Source organism: Callospermophilus lateralis, chromosome 11 (genome assembly GCF_048772815.1).
Source record: "Callospermophilus lateralis isolate mCalLat2 chromosome 11, mCalLat2.hap1, whole genome shotgun sequence".
Classification (NCBI taxonomy): domain Eukaryota; kingdom Metazoa; phylum Chordata; class Mammalia; order Rodentia; family Sciuridae; genus Callospermophilus; species Callospermophilus lateralis.
In genome coordinates, this window is record NC_135315.1 from 6,583,705 (window position 1) to 6,597,780 (window position 14,076).

Consider the following 14,076-nt stretch of genomic DNA (forward strand, 5'->3'; position numbering starts at 1 on the left):
AATGAAAATATAAAATAATTCTCTACTTTAACATTTAAAACTGGAAGCCAGGCATGATAGTGCACACCTGTAATCCCAGTCACTTGGGAGGCTGAGGCAGGAGGATCATGAGCTTGAGGCCAGTGTGGGCCAATTAGTGAGACCCTGTCTCAAAATAAAATTTTAAAAGGGAGATGGGGGCATAGCCCAGTGGTAGAGCACTTGCCTAGTTTGTGAGAGGCCCTGGGTTCAATCCCTAGTCAAAAAACAAAGTCTGTTTTCTCAAAAGATACCACAAAGTCAACAAACTGGGGAAAGATATTTAGGACACATGTAACTAACCAAGGACTTGTAAAGAATTTCTACAAATCTAAAATCAATATGAAAACACAGCCCCACAACAGAAAATAGAAGTTCACAAAAGATGAAATCTAAGTCACACAGGTGGGCAGAGTGACAGATGACACAGCCAGACGCCACTTCCCACCCATTTACCAGGAGGCATGGGGAGTCTGGCAGGTTCAGGGAGGGGGTCAGCTGCTGGGGGAGGGGTGGGTACAGTGACCTGGGAAGTGGATGGGAAGGGCCTGGTAGAGTGGAGTCACAGGGGCAGTAAGGCCTAGGGCCAGGCTCCAGAGACATGTGGAACACGGGCCAGGGAACAGGGTCAGGGATGTTGGGGGCAGCTTTGTGAGTGACAGAGGCAAAAACTCAATAAATAAAAAATAAAAAAGGAGAAGAGGAAGACGGGGGAGAGGAGGAAGAGGAGGGGGAGAGAGAAAGCAAGAGGGGGGCCAAAGAGGACAGGAGGAGAGGAGAGGAGAGGGAGGGGGGGAGGGGAGAGAGAAGGGAAGGAGACGCCTCAGAGGACAAGGGACAGGAGGAAGAGAGAAAAGGACCAGAAGAGAAAGAAGAAACAAACGCCCTGCACATCCGGGCAGCAACACCTCCATGTGGACGAGTCCCCAGGTCGAATGTCCAGGGGCCATCACAGGACTCAGGACTCAAGGGCACATCAGGGCTGGGGTGTAGCTCAGAGATGGACACCAAGCTGCACGCGGCCTGTGTCCCATCACCGACACCAGGGAGGAGGAAGACCAACATGAGCATCAAATCCTGTTTATGTAAAGTTCAACAATGAGCAAAGCTAAACCTCGCGCCCTGGGGACCCTACGCATGGGAGTGCAGACCCTTCAAGCAGGTGGAGGAGGAGCATGCAGCCCTGTTAGGGCCCCCAGGAGGGTAGGAAGGAGGCACAGAGACCAGGAGGCTGCATCACGTCAGCGGTGCCCGTGACAGGCTGGGCTCACGGGCTGCAGTGGCCTTGGCTGGAAGTGCACGCCCTAGACACGCCTGTGTGTGATGAGCCAAGGACAGGCTTCTAGAAGGTCACAAAGGCCTCAGAGGTTCTAATAGAAATGCAGATAAGTCAGGAGTTGTCCCCTCCTCCAGCAGGGGTGTCCCTGGAGGTGGCCTCAGGACAGCAGAGGGCACTGGTTCTCACAGTCATGCTGCCTTCACCTGGACCTGGAGCTTCTCTGAGGCCTGTTCACCCAGAGGACAGCACTGAGCATGCTCAGGAGCAGGAGCACCTTCAAGACCAGGAGCAGGAGGTGGACACTGATGACCAGGGGCCTGCGGGGGACATGGGAACCGTGAGCTGTCTCCTCACAGGGAGGCCCCAGTGCCCTGCACTTTGCCTCTGTCCCTTACACCCAGGTCCTGTGTCCCCTGGGGTCCCCATGAAGACCAACCCTGACCAAGGCAGTCCCACATAAAACCTCTCAGTCCCCACATGACAGCCCAAGAAGGGCCCTGGACTCAGCATGTAGGAAGGGCATGGCCACAGGAAAGATGTGAGGGGAGCCCAGGCGTCTAGCAGGGACCCGGGTCCAGGGAGGGATTTCTACCTCCCCTGGCACATCTGGGGGTTACCCCTGGGTGTGGGGGACTGCAACCTTCCATATGTTGGCGTTTCCACCTTCCAGGGAGAGGGGACTGTGCGTTCACCCACAACAAGTGGCCATGGACGTCTCTGTACAGGCTGCATGACTGTGGACTCCCGGCTGCTGATGGAATGACCCAGCGCCAGCTCAGCGCCCCCTGCCTCAGAGGACCTGGTCAGGAAAACAGGCTGACATTGTGACCAGGCGCGGGAAGGGAGGCAGAGGACAGAGAGTGCCGGGGCCACCAAGCACCTGCTCCCTGCCCAGCAGGTCCTGGGGCCCCTGGGCAGGACCTTTGTGCTCTCTCTTCCCTCTGCCTGGGCCGCTCTCTCCAGATCCCAGGTGCCTGTCCCCAGCCCTGCAGGCTCCACTCACATGGCCCTAGTCACCAAGGCCTCCCCTGATGGTCCCGTGACACATCCCCCACCCCCTCCACTCTCACCCCCACCCAGGTCCAGTCTGCCCAGCCCCCCCTTGCTGTGTCTAGAGCGACTGTGCTGACCTGTTCACTCCTGAACCACCAGAGAACAGTGCAGGCCACGCACGACTGTCTGGTGGTGGCCACTGTGTCCCAGTGCCAAGAAGACACCTAGCACTTAGTAGGAGCCTTGTGGTGAGGGGTGGGATTGGCGCATACAGATGGGGCCCAGAGGAGGAGACCCAAGTGCCCCCAGGCCCCTCAACACCACTCACCCCCAGAGGCAGAGCCCTGAGTCCAGGCCTTACCCAGGCTGTGGGTGGGCACTGGGGGTGTCCTCTCTGGTCGTGAGGGGCCAGGTGGGTGTTGGCATTGACGTGGGAGGCCCCTGGGTGCTTGTGCGGCTCTGAGGGCTGGAGGCTGTGGTCAGGGCTGAGGGGAGGCTCAGGTCAGCACACTCTGCCCCTGGTTTGTTCTGACTCACCCAGGCCAGGTCACTTGGAGCCTGCTGGACAGACGTCCTGCATCCAGCAGTCTCCTGGCCACAGCTGGGCCTGAGCAGGGCTTCACCCCGCCCATCTCCAGGTGCACTGAGGCAGGAGCACTCCGCTGGGAGGACTGGGTTCCAGAGGAGGGGCGGGGGCTCCTGGGAGGACCCTGCAGCAGGGCCAGTCCATGCACCACACCTCTCCTCCTGCTCCCCGTCCCTCCTGGGGACAATTACAGTGAGCCCTACTGTGTAGAGACTGACACAGGGAAACCAGACGCAGGGCCCTGGGCAGGGACACGGACAGAGTGACTTCAAATGACAGCAGAGATGGTCTGTGGCTCCACAAGGGATGCTGTGGCCCAGGACCACCAGGTCCACTAGGAGCAGAGTCCTCTTGGGAGTCAGGAAGCCTGCACAGTGGTATGGGTCCTTTTTAGAAGGACCCAGGACCCTCATGGAGGGACTAGTGTCCCAGAGACCATGCACAGCGGAGAGGGGGTAGGTGACCCAAGTGGAGGTACCCTTCTACAGGGGAAGCAAATGCTGTGAGGGTCCCGTCCCAGAGGGAGGGTGGAGACAGGCCCAGGTGAGACACGGGTCTCCTTTGGAGAGGACATGATCCTCACCTGGTCAGGAAGTCAACAAAAAGCCAGGGACCCAACAGCCAGTCCCACTCCCACTCCTGGAAGGTTCCGGACCTGGACTGTTAGAGTGGGGCCCAGGGAGACACTGGAACAACACAGGTGTGCTGTGTGTGCACACACAGGTGTCTGCATGCACGGACACACACACACACACACACACACACACACATACACACACGCACACACACACACACCAGAAACCTGCTTTCACAAAAGCCCGTGCACACACAGACACCTGTTCTGAATCCTGGAATCACCAAGAGCACACTCTCCTCCCCCATGTCATTTTAGGGAGGGAAAGGCCGTAATCTTAGGTATTTTTTGCAGAGCTCTGAGTCTATGGATCACGGACCCCCAGGGGCCATGGGAGCCCCACGTTTGCAGCCAGTTGTCAGAAGTGCTGGGACCTGGGCTGCCCCAAAGTGCAGGTGATGTCTTCATGTGGGGTCCTGGGGTCAGAGCCCTTAACCTGTGGGTCTGCATGGACTGCAGTGGTCAGCACCAGGAGCCAACTGCCCCCCCAGGTGAGGTCAGGTGGGGAGCCCATGACCCCCAGGAATGGCCTGTGCCTGCTCTCATTTCTCTGAGGAGTCCACAGAGGTGCTCAGATTCTCTGTGAGGTTGACGACCCCCCAGATAGAGACCCACTCAAATTAGAGGGGAGAGCCCCAGACTCTGGGGTCACGCAGGCCCAGCCCAGCCCCACACCGGTGCCCATGTGACAGTGACACAACCTCTCCTTGCAGTCTGTGAGATGATCATGGGAGCAGTTTGGGGTCATGTGAGGAGCTATGGAGGACAGTGTGTGGGGCTCTGGGCACCCGGCAGGACAGCCCAGCCCTCATGGGTGGACACTTGCCTACCCTCTGCCAGCCCCTCTTTGGTCTGAGCCTCTCTTGAAGCCTGGGGCAGGTCCAGTGTGGTGGCCTCAGTGACCCAAGCCAGGTTACACAGACTGCAGCTTCCAACCTGGGCCTGGGCCAAGGGTCAGCAGGCCTGGGCCAGCAGGGGTGTGACTCCCTCCCCCGAGTGACCACACAGCCCCCCATGGGGAAGACCCCAGTCAGGGACAGGACACTTACCCTGGGCGCTGGCCTTGGTCGAGGTCCTGGCTGCTGGGACCAGGGGTGGCACTCTCTGTGGCCAGGCTGGTGGACAGTGCAGCTTGGGCTCTGCTTGTGGTTGTCAAGGTCTTCACTGTCGTGACACTTGTAAGTGTCCCTGAGGTTGCTGGTGTCAAATCTACAGTGACACCCAGAGGTCTGTCCTGCAACCCGCCCACCACTGGGGGATGCCTTGGGCCTGATTTCATGCCAAATGCTCACTCAGGAAGGGGGCAGGCGTGGCCAGGGCCAAAGTCTCCCCAGGACCCTGGGGACATTTCTGTACAGGACACAGGTACCACCCCATCAGGGCTGATTCCGTCCTGCTTTGAGGGCCATGGCCTCCTTTGAGTCCCGGGGTCACCTCCCCACGCCTGTCTCTTCCCCCTCCCATCACAGCCACAGGCTGCAGGGATATCTAACTGCAAAGACCACTTGTCACTGTGCTGCCTCTGCCCACTGCACCATCTGGGTCTTCTGCCCCTCTGCTCTGCCCTGGGGGTCCACACAAGCTCTGCCTGTCCCTGTCCCCAGGGCCCAGGGTGGGCTTTGGCTCTCTCCCCTGCAGGCTCTGCTCCGCCTCCTTCCCTGATTGGCAGCTCCTCAGGGCTGGGCAGCTGTGGGCTGCTCCCCTCCTTGGACTCCCTCCCAGGCTCCAGCTGTTGCTTTCTGATTCTGGCCCCAGGTGTCCAGGTCCAGGCAGCCCAGGCGCTGGTGGCAGGGGCTCACCTGGCTGCACGGCCACCTCAACTTCAAAGAAGGGGTCAAAGGCTCTGTGCCATGGTGTGTCCACCCCGCACTCATAGGAGCCTGCGTCCTCCAGGGTGAGGCGATGCATGGTCACTGTGAAGCTGAGGCTTGCAGGGTGGTCGCTGATGGACACTCGGCCGCTCCGTACCTCTCTCTCTGAGCCTCTAGTCTTCACAATATCATTACAAAGTACAAGTCATTTTTTGCACCACATTTTGTCATTGTCCTTGAATTCTTCGCCATAGTGACACTGCACGATCAGGGATCCTCCCACGGTGCCTGTCACCTTGCTGGGGCCACTCAGGGATCCTCCCACGGTACCTGTCACCTTGCTGGGGCCACTCAGAAGAACACAGTCTGAAAAATAAAATTTGGAGGCCAGGCCCTCACAGATGGGCCAGGGCCAGGGGGGCCTGGGTCAGGTCCTCAGGAGACCCTCCCTCGCCTCACATCAGACCCCTCCCCACCACTCACCCCTGGCCACCAGCCCCTTCTGCTCCTACACCCAGGACGCTGACACAGCAGCCCCTCCCTTCTCCCCAGTCCCCCCCTCACCACCTGACCTCCTGCTTCCAGAACCCAGGGCCATAAACACCCTGAGCCCCCTCTCCTGGGTCAGCCCCCCAGCCCCATGAGTCTCAGATTCAGAGACACAGCCAGAGTGGATCTGGTCCAGCAGGACGTGAGCCAGGGCAGAAGCAGGGTCCCCAGACCATGTGGATGAGAGCCCTGGACTCCTGACAGCACAGGATGCACACAGCGAGGGGCACAGAGCTCCCAGAACCCTCTCCCCCTCCCTCACCTCAGATGGCCCAGCTCTGGGGACCTCATTTCCAAGGAAACTCCTTTGTGTCCCCAAGATTTCCAGGTGCATTTCCCCCAATGGCTCAGACCCAAAGCTGGGGTGAGGTGAGCACCAGGAAGCTAACCCACCTCCAGGCAGAGGACCAGGCCACCCTGCACCAGGCTCCAGCCCAGGGGCGTCTGCGTGTGCACCTCTCTCTCGCCCTGGGGACACTGTGGTCAGGCCCAGATGGTCGGGGGGATGGCAGGACTGGGGTGGCTTGCTCTCTCCCTGGGATTGGATGCTTTCTTCATTTGCCTTCAGGACCTTAGGCCTTACCTGGGACTTTGGGACCCCTGAGTGCACAGCCCTGACCTGAGACTGGGGGACCCCCAAGTGCGCAGCCCCGACCTGGGACAGTGGGACCCCCGAGTGCACAGCCCTGACCTGGAACTGTGGGACCCCTGAGTGCACAGCCCCTGGGGCATAGGCCTCCTCCTTGTCCCTTCAGTGCCTGCTGCGCCTGGCACAGGGAGACCACTGTGGCCGCACCCTCAGAGCACAGCTGCCCACAGCTGCCCAGTAGCCCCTGCATCCCTCTGCCAGGGCCAGTAGGACCCCTCTCCCAGCCTTGGGGTGAGGTCCCCTGCAGAGAAGGCCTTGTGACACTGTCACAGGTGGAACACTCTCTGAGAAGCTCAGTAGCAACTGCCGAGGTGAAGCCACAGGGGCCTCAGGTGAACCCGGGCTTGGGCCTCAGCTCTAGTCTGCATCCTCTGTGTGCTCAGGGCCAGGACTGACCTCTCTGCGCCTCAGATGCCAGCCACAAAGTGGTGGGTGACCACGCCAACCTGACATGGCATCTGGGGGGTTCAACGGAAGATCATGTTAGGATGGGGCCAGGGTCAGTGGAGAGGCTGCCCAGCATGCACCAGGCCCAGGCTCCACCAGCCCCAGGAAACAAGAACAAAAATGGGGAAGGAAAAATGAAAGATTGATCGCAGCTGTCAACTGCTGGGCAGCTCATATTAGTGAGCCAGGCGAAGAGCCGCTGTCAACTGCTCTTGACCAAGGAAACAGGAGCTTCACGTGACACGACCCAACACAACCAGGTAACCCTGTCTAGTCCACGTGAGAAATGGAGAGAGGAAGTAATCACAGGTAGAGAGAATAAGAGCCCAGAGGGGACTTTGTAGAAATTCTCTAAATAAATGTGTGATCGGGATGAAGGTGTGGTTTTCCAGAAAGACACCAATCAGTAAAATTGGCATTTATGAGTGTTTAGTAAACAATGCTAATTCCAGCCTCCTCCATCAAGACGCTACCCTGGCCTGGTCCTGACACTGTCCCCACCTGCCCTGTCCCTACATCTCCTATCCCCACCTCTCCTTCCCTCTCTCCTGTCCCCACCTGTCCTCCTGGGGACCACTGACCCCTGGGCCTCCACCAGGACTCTTCCCACCCAGCCTCCAGCTGCCCTGGCTGAACCCACCTGTCCCTGAGATGGAGACCTTCTCCTCCTCGTCCCCTCCTTCCTCTGTACCCCAAACTGTGGACCTGGGGGCCTCCCCAACACAGGCCCAGGTGTGCTCTGGTGCCCTCTCCACCCCACCCCCGTCCCCCTGCCCTGCCCCCCCGTCCTGGTTCCCCAGACCTCTCTCAGGGCCCCTCCTGGGCAGCACCCTTGGGCCTGGGCAGCACGCTGGCTCCTCCAAGGTCAGGTGGGCTCAGGGGAGCCCTTGCCCCCTCCCTCCCAGGGGTGTGGTGTTTGGCGAGTCCATCTCACATCATGGACACAGCGCACCCCATTCTGCGTCTGCACAGAGACGTGCAGCTGGGGCTCCTCATGTGACGCCTCCTGGTCCCCTCCTGCCTTCCCTCCCTTCTGCAGACCCTCCCTGGACAGAGGGCCCTCACCTGGGAGCCAGAGAAGCAGCAGAGCCAAGGGTGGCCAGGCCATCAGGCCCCTGGGGCTCATTTCTCCTGCACAGATGTCACCGCCGGACGCCAGGCCCCACAGGACCCAGGTTCCAGCCCCCTGGGGAGGTCAGTCTCCAGGGCTCCCACTTCTGCTTTTCTCTGGGGCAGCTGCTTCCCGCTTGTCTTCTTTAGTCTGTTCCTGGGGTTGGGGACAAAATGGAGAAGCTGCAGGGGCCAAGCGGCCCCTGAGGTGACCCTGGACTTGTGCTGTCCTATGAAAGCCAGGGACGGGAAGGTGTGGTGGGATGGAACCCTCCTGGCCCCAAGGTGGCAGGACTGCCCTCACCCCAGGTCTGCAGGGCCAGGCTTCCTTCTGGCCCTGTCACTCCTCCTCTTCTCCTTGTGGTCAGATGTCACCAGTGGGAGGGGCACACAGAGCCTGTGTCTGCAGCACTGGGCCTGCCCCACGGGAGGCCAATCTGGAACTTCCCCTCCATGAGCCCAGCTCTAGGCCTGACCCCAGGTTGGCACAGTGGCCCTAGAATCCTGAATGGTTCCTGGTCCTGGAAATGTGTCCTCAATTGACTGTGACGTCCACAGGCCGTGACATCCCCCTCCCATGTAGCCCCTGTGGCCCTGAGCTGGGATCCAGCAAGGCAGCAGGGACCCTCCCCTCCTCCACACTGTGATAGTGCCCCAGGTGGCACAGAGAGACCGGGTGAGCACAGGGTGCCCTCATCCTAACGTGTACCACGTCACCCAGCAGCTTGAGCTTTTGAGTCAGGGCACCCACCCACCCCAGGGAGCCCACACTAGCTCTGAGGTCCCAAGAGTGTCCCCTCCTGCCACTCCCCAGGAGATTCACTTTCCTCCTTCCCCCTGGCCACAGGAGGACCCTCCCAAGAGGCTTGATGGTCCTACTGCTGGAAGGTGAGCACACAGCCTGGCAGAGCTTGGGGACATTTTTCTAACAGCCAGGCAAGGTGACAGGCACCTATAATCCCAGCTACCTGGGAGGCTGAGTTGGGAGGATCGCTTGAGCCCAGGATTTCAAGGCCAGCCTGGGCCTCATAGTGAGGTCCTTTCTCAAAAACAGAAAACAAATTCTATGACAATGTCATGGTAGACTACGGCCTGAGGAGACCCAAGACGCTCTGGTGTTCATCTTGTTGAGCTGATCAGGGGAAAGTGAGAGAGGGCCACGTTTAGTGGATTTCCTGCCTGATCATGGGAACAGTCCCAGAAATAATGTATGTGTGTAACAATCACACACCACACACACACACACACACACACACACACACACACACACTGAGGACTGAACCCATCCTTATCCTTTTTTTTTTTTTTTTGTGACAGAGTCTCACTAAGTTGCTGAGGCTGGCCTTGAACTTGTAGCTCTCCTGTCTCAGCCCCCTACATTGCTGACATTACAGGCATGAACCACCACATCTGGCCCCAGACATCGTTTTTAGTTGTACCATGATCCCAATGTCATTGCTGCGGGCTCAAATTTCCAGAATACACAAAGAAGCAGGAGGCTAGATGCTTGTGTGGCTTGTCCTCTGGCCACCAAATGACCTTGAGCAGAGCCTGTGACTTCTGTGAGGTGGCAGAACCTGAGAGGCCTCTTCCCCACTGTCCTAGTGTCCCCTCTGAGTCACAGGCACTTGCCAGGGACCCCTCCACAGGTGACCAGGGGCAGGAGGTAGGTGAGAGGCACCTGACAGCAGGGAGGTCCCCTGCCTGTGACAATGGGCCTCCACAGCTGGGAAGGTCGGAGCCTGAGTGGCAGGTGTGTCCTCGCTCAGTTTTCTCATTGCAGTGGGGACACTGCCAGCTCCCGCCTGGTGGGAGGTGGGATTCTTCTCCACTGCCCAGGCGTCGAGGCCTCAGGCTGATGCTGCTCACTCCTGGGTGGGGTGGCACTTACAGGTGGGGAGATGGCCGTGCCTTGGTGGCTTTTGCAGTGGGGGACACTGAGCCCCCCGTGGCATCCCATCAGGACTCTACCTATGAGGGTGCTGAGGGCCAGTTTCCTCCTGGTCTGTTATGGAGACAGGAAAGTCCCGGAGGCAGGTAGGAAAGAGACTCGGAGCTGCAGGGCGTCTCGCCCAGAGCCTCCTGGACCCAGAGCTGCAGACTGAACCTGGAAGGGGCTCCCACGCTCCCTGTCCTTGGCTTGGGGACCACAGGTAACTGTCTCCCTTTGTTAACCCACCTGCTTCCTAGAGGAAGGACACTCTCAACATGCCAGAGTCTCGGCCCCATGTAGGGTGTCCCCATCTCCAGAGAGGCCCAAGGCACAGGGGATAGTGGAACCCAGCGGCCCAGGGGCAGATTCCTCACCCGAAGGCCGCACCAGGGGCCTCTCCCAGGGCCCTCGAGCCGCCCCAAGATGACATCTTGGTCCATAGAGTCCGCTCCCTCAGCCTCACCCAGGACCCCAGCCCTAGTGTCAGGGCTGAATGTGACCCCCACAAACTCACATAACAGAGTCCTTGCCCCCAGAACCTCAGAGGTGACCTATGTGGAGACAGGGTCTTTATAGAGATAAGCAAGTTATGAAGAGGTCTTTAGGGTGGGCCCTAACCCAATGTGTCCCCATGGAAAAGAGAGCTGTGTACCCAGACGCCCAGTGGGAAGGTGATGTGAAGACACCCAGGGACGGCCACCTGCAAGGCAAGGAGGGGCCTGGGGCAGCAGAGGGACCAGCCCTGCCCACACCTGGGTCGGGACGTCAGCCTCCAGCACTGAGACGGGAAGTTCCTGCTGTGAGCCCTCAGTCTGGGCCCTCTGTTAGGTGGCCATAGCAAATGAGGACACTGGGTCCTCACTCCTGGGGCCCAGGGGATACACCAGGCACCGTCCTCTTAACTTCCCCATGACGACCACAGACGGACACCCTCATCCCAGCCCAGGCTGTCCCCTAGCCCCACACTCCAATCTGAGACAAGGCCTCTCCCAGGTGACAGCAAAGCCCCCATGAGGGAAGCCCTTGTCCCCAGCACAGGTCCCCTGACATGTGTGCCCACAGGGACTCTGAAAAGTCTTCAGAGCGTGAGCTAAGTGCGGTCGTCTCTGCCTGTGCCTTCATGCGGAGGGACCGTCCAGGGAGGGCGCCTCCTCTGAGCTCAGGAGTGGAGGAACCTGCGGGCCACTGCCTGTTGGCATGGGATGGATCCTGCTGGACCCGAGTCCCAGTGCCTCTGGCACATACAGGCGGTGGCCCTGCGTCTGCCTGGTTCTGTTCTGACTGTGAGTGGAGGCAGCTGGGCGCACCCGAAGCTCATTACTGAGGCTTGGGGTTCCTTCCCAGCTGCTGGGGACCCCAGTCCAGGGCTTAGCCCGAGCTCGACCTGAGGATGCCCCGCTGGACAGATAAGTGCGATGCAGCCACCATGACCACTTCACTCCAGCCCTTGGTGTGACCTGGCAAAAAGGCGAGGACTAGGGCCCATCAGCCTGTTGTCTGATGGACTGTCCTGGGAGTGGCACCAGAGCTGTCCATCTTCTCTAGCTCCAGTAGTGACCTCAGTGGAGTTCTTCATCCAGGGTGCTCTGATCTGATGGGACCCCAGCTCTTCTTCTGGTTTCACGCAACTGGGCTCGTTCACACTGTGACCCGGACAGGGTCCCCGGTGTCCCCTCTTGTGCTGAGTCCTCATCCCTCAGGTGGAAGCTGTGTCTTCTGGTCCTCCTGCCCCAGATCTAGACATGGAGGGGCCAGCACTCATGGTGGGTGGACGTTGAGTGGACACTTCCCCCCAGAGTTGAGGAATGTGGGTAGTTATGGGAGTGGAGGTGGCGCTGATGTGGAGGGAGAGGGAGAGGGACTTGCGTCTTCCTGCTCCAGGGCTGGTGTCAGAGGGAGGGTGGTGAGCACCCCTCCCCCTCCCCCTCTCTGTCCTCTTCCTCCTCCTCCTCCGTCTCCCCCTCCCCCCCCTCCTCATGCAGAGGATGGAACCCAGGGCCTCTCGCCTGCTAGCACACACTCTACCACTGAGCCCAGCCCCAGCCCCTGTCTATGTGGATTTCGTATTTGTCAATTATTTCTGTCTTCAGAAAAGAGTCTGAGGTTATGGAAGCAGGGTCCTGCCATATTTATTCCTCCTGGACTCAAATGCCACAATCAGGGCTTGACAGAGGGCCAGCTTCCAGTAAGTTGTGCTGTCACAGAACTGAGTGAGGGGACCCAGGAGCAGGGCAGGCAGACCTGAGGGACCATCAGAATAGGTGGCTCTCAGACCTGGGTGTTGGCAAGGGTGTCACTGCTCCTTGGACTGAAACTGAGGGGCAGCCTCTGGTTTCCCTTTTTCTGAAGGAGGAAGCAGAAAAGTGAACTAGGACATTACCCAACGCCATGTCATGGACATCAGTTAATGTCCAAAATGGAGCTGGAAGGGAGGGTGTCCCGGCACACACTTGAGGAAAGAAGGAGGATCTGGCTGTGCTGCCCACATCTTTCAGGATGGATCTTGACTGTCCTGCTCTCAAGGATGCTGACACCAGTTCCAATTTGTCTGCATGGAGAAGGTTCATGAGACTTTAGGGGGAGTCCTGGATACTGTTCTGAACAGACTTGGGTGACCAGCAGGTCAACATGGTGCTTTGGTCCACTGGTGTGAGTGAGCTCGTGGAGACCAGTGAGCATGGATATGACCCAGGTCAGTCTTGTAGTGACCCAGTGGGCCCCTGACCTCTGTGTGAGCTCATGAACACCAGACCTGGTAACTGAATAGACGTACTCAGCAACTGGGAGAATGTGCACACTGTCCCCAGAGTTGAGGAGTGTGGGTCGTTATGGGAGTGAAGGTCAAGGGTGGGTCACAGAACCACCTCTACCTGTGCAAACAGTGGACCAGTGCAAGGCCATGTTGCTGGTGGGATTGAAGGCTCCAGGGGACGCCGAGGTGTTGACTTTGGTCCAAGGCTAAGCTGGCAGGTGCGTACAGGGTGCTGAGGTGTAGTCATCCTTCAGGGAGCACCTACTGATTAGGGGCACTTTAGGAGGATAAAGACCATGCACAAGAAAAGGTGCTAAAGAATCTTCTAGACCGAGTGTTCTCACAGATACGTGGAGAGTGACGCAAAGTTTATTGGCAGTAAGGTCATCCAACCCACCAGAGGGCCTATGTCCCTGGACGGGGGATGTCACTAGTTCTCATAGTCCTGCTGGCTCTGACTCATCCCAGAGCATCCCTGAGGTCTGTTCACCCAGAGGACAGCACTGGGCATGCTCAGAAGCATGGACCCCAGAAATACCAGGAGTAGGAAGTGGGTGCTGCTGAACAGAGGCCTGTGGGTGACACAGTGACACACAGTGAGTCACCTCCCCAGAGGGGACCCTGGACTGCTCTGCTTTCTCCAGTTCCTTATGTCCAGATTCTGTGGACACAACCATCGACATAAAGACCAAACCAGGACAGGTCAGCCCCATTCCAAGGACCAGTGCCATGACTCTCAGATTCAGAGTTGACCTGGACCTGAGACAGTGGACTAGAAAGGGCTCGGCCACCAGGAGAATGACAGGGAGCCCAGGGTTCCAGCAGGGACTGGTGTCCAGGGGAGGAAGTGCTACCTCACTCTTCACCATTAGGGTCCAGGCACAGGGCTCCAGAACATGGCCATCTGCTGATGTCAGCACTGTCTCTGCCGCGAGGGCAGGGACACTTTGTTTCTGAGAGGGAGGGACTGGCCCTGCCCAGTGTTTCCAAAACTTCAGCCTTAGAATTCCTGGCTGCTGATGCTGGTGACACCCAGCTCAGGTGCCACCAGCCTCAGGGGACTGAGTTTACATAGAGGCTGACACTTGTGACCAAGGCTTCTCTTCCCATGGTGAAGAGAGTGTCGGGTCCCTCCACCCCCAACCCAGCCTGGCCATGTCCGGAGGAGGAAGACGCTGTCCCTCTCCCTCTCCCTCCACATCACCGTCACCCAGGTGTGGTCCCAGAGGCAGGCCCTTACCAATGGTTTGGGCTGGGATCCGTGGCGTCCTCTCTGGTTGTGCTGGGCCCTGGGTGCTTGTGGAGGGTCCTATTG

The 14,076-nt window shown here is 58.9% G+C and overlaps 1 pseudogene across 1 annotated transcript; it reads right to left on the minus strand.

Annotated features, from left to right (window-relative positions):
- Nucleotides 1–995: 995 nt before the first annotated feature.
- Nucleotides 996–8,113, minus strand: LOC143410033 (CMRF-35-like molecule 4; annotated as a pseudogene). Its single transcript, XR_013155632.1, has 4 exons — nt 8,032–8,113; nt 5,310–5,687; nt 4,560–4,719; nt 996–1,614 (listed from the first exon to the last, which is right to left on the minus strand). The product of XR_013155632.1 is annotated as a CMRF-35-like molecule 4 (transcript).
- Between the last annotated feature and the right edge of the window lie 5,963 nt (nt 8,114–14,076).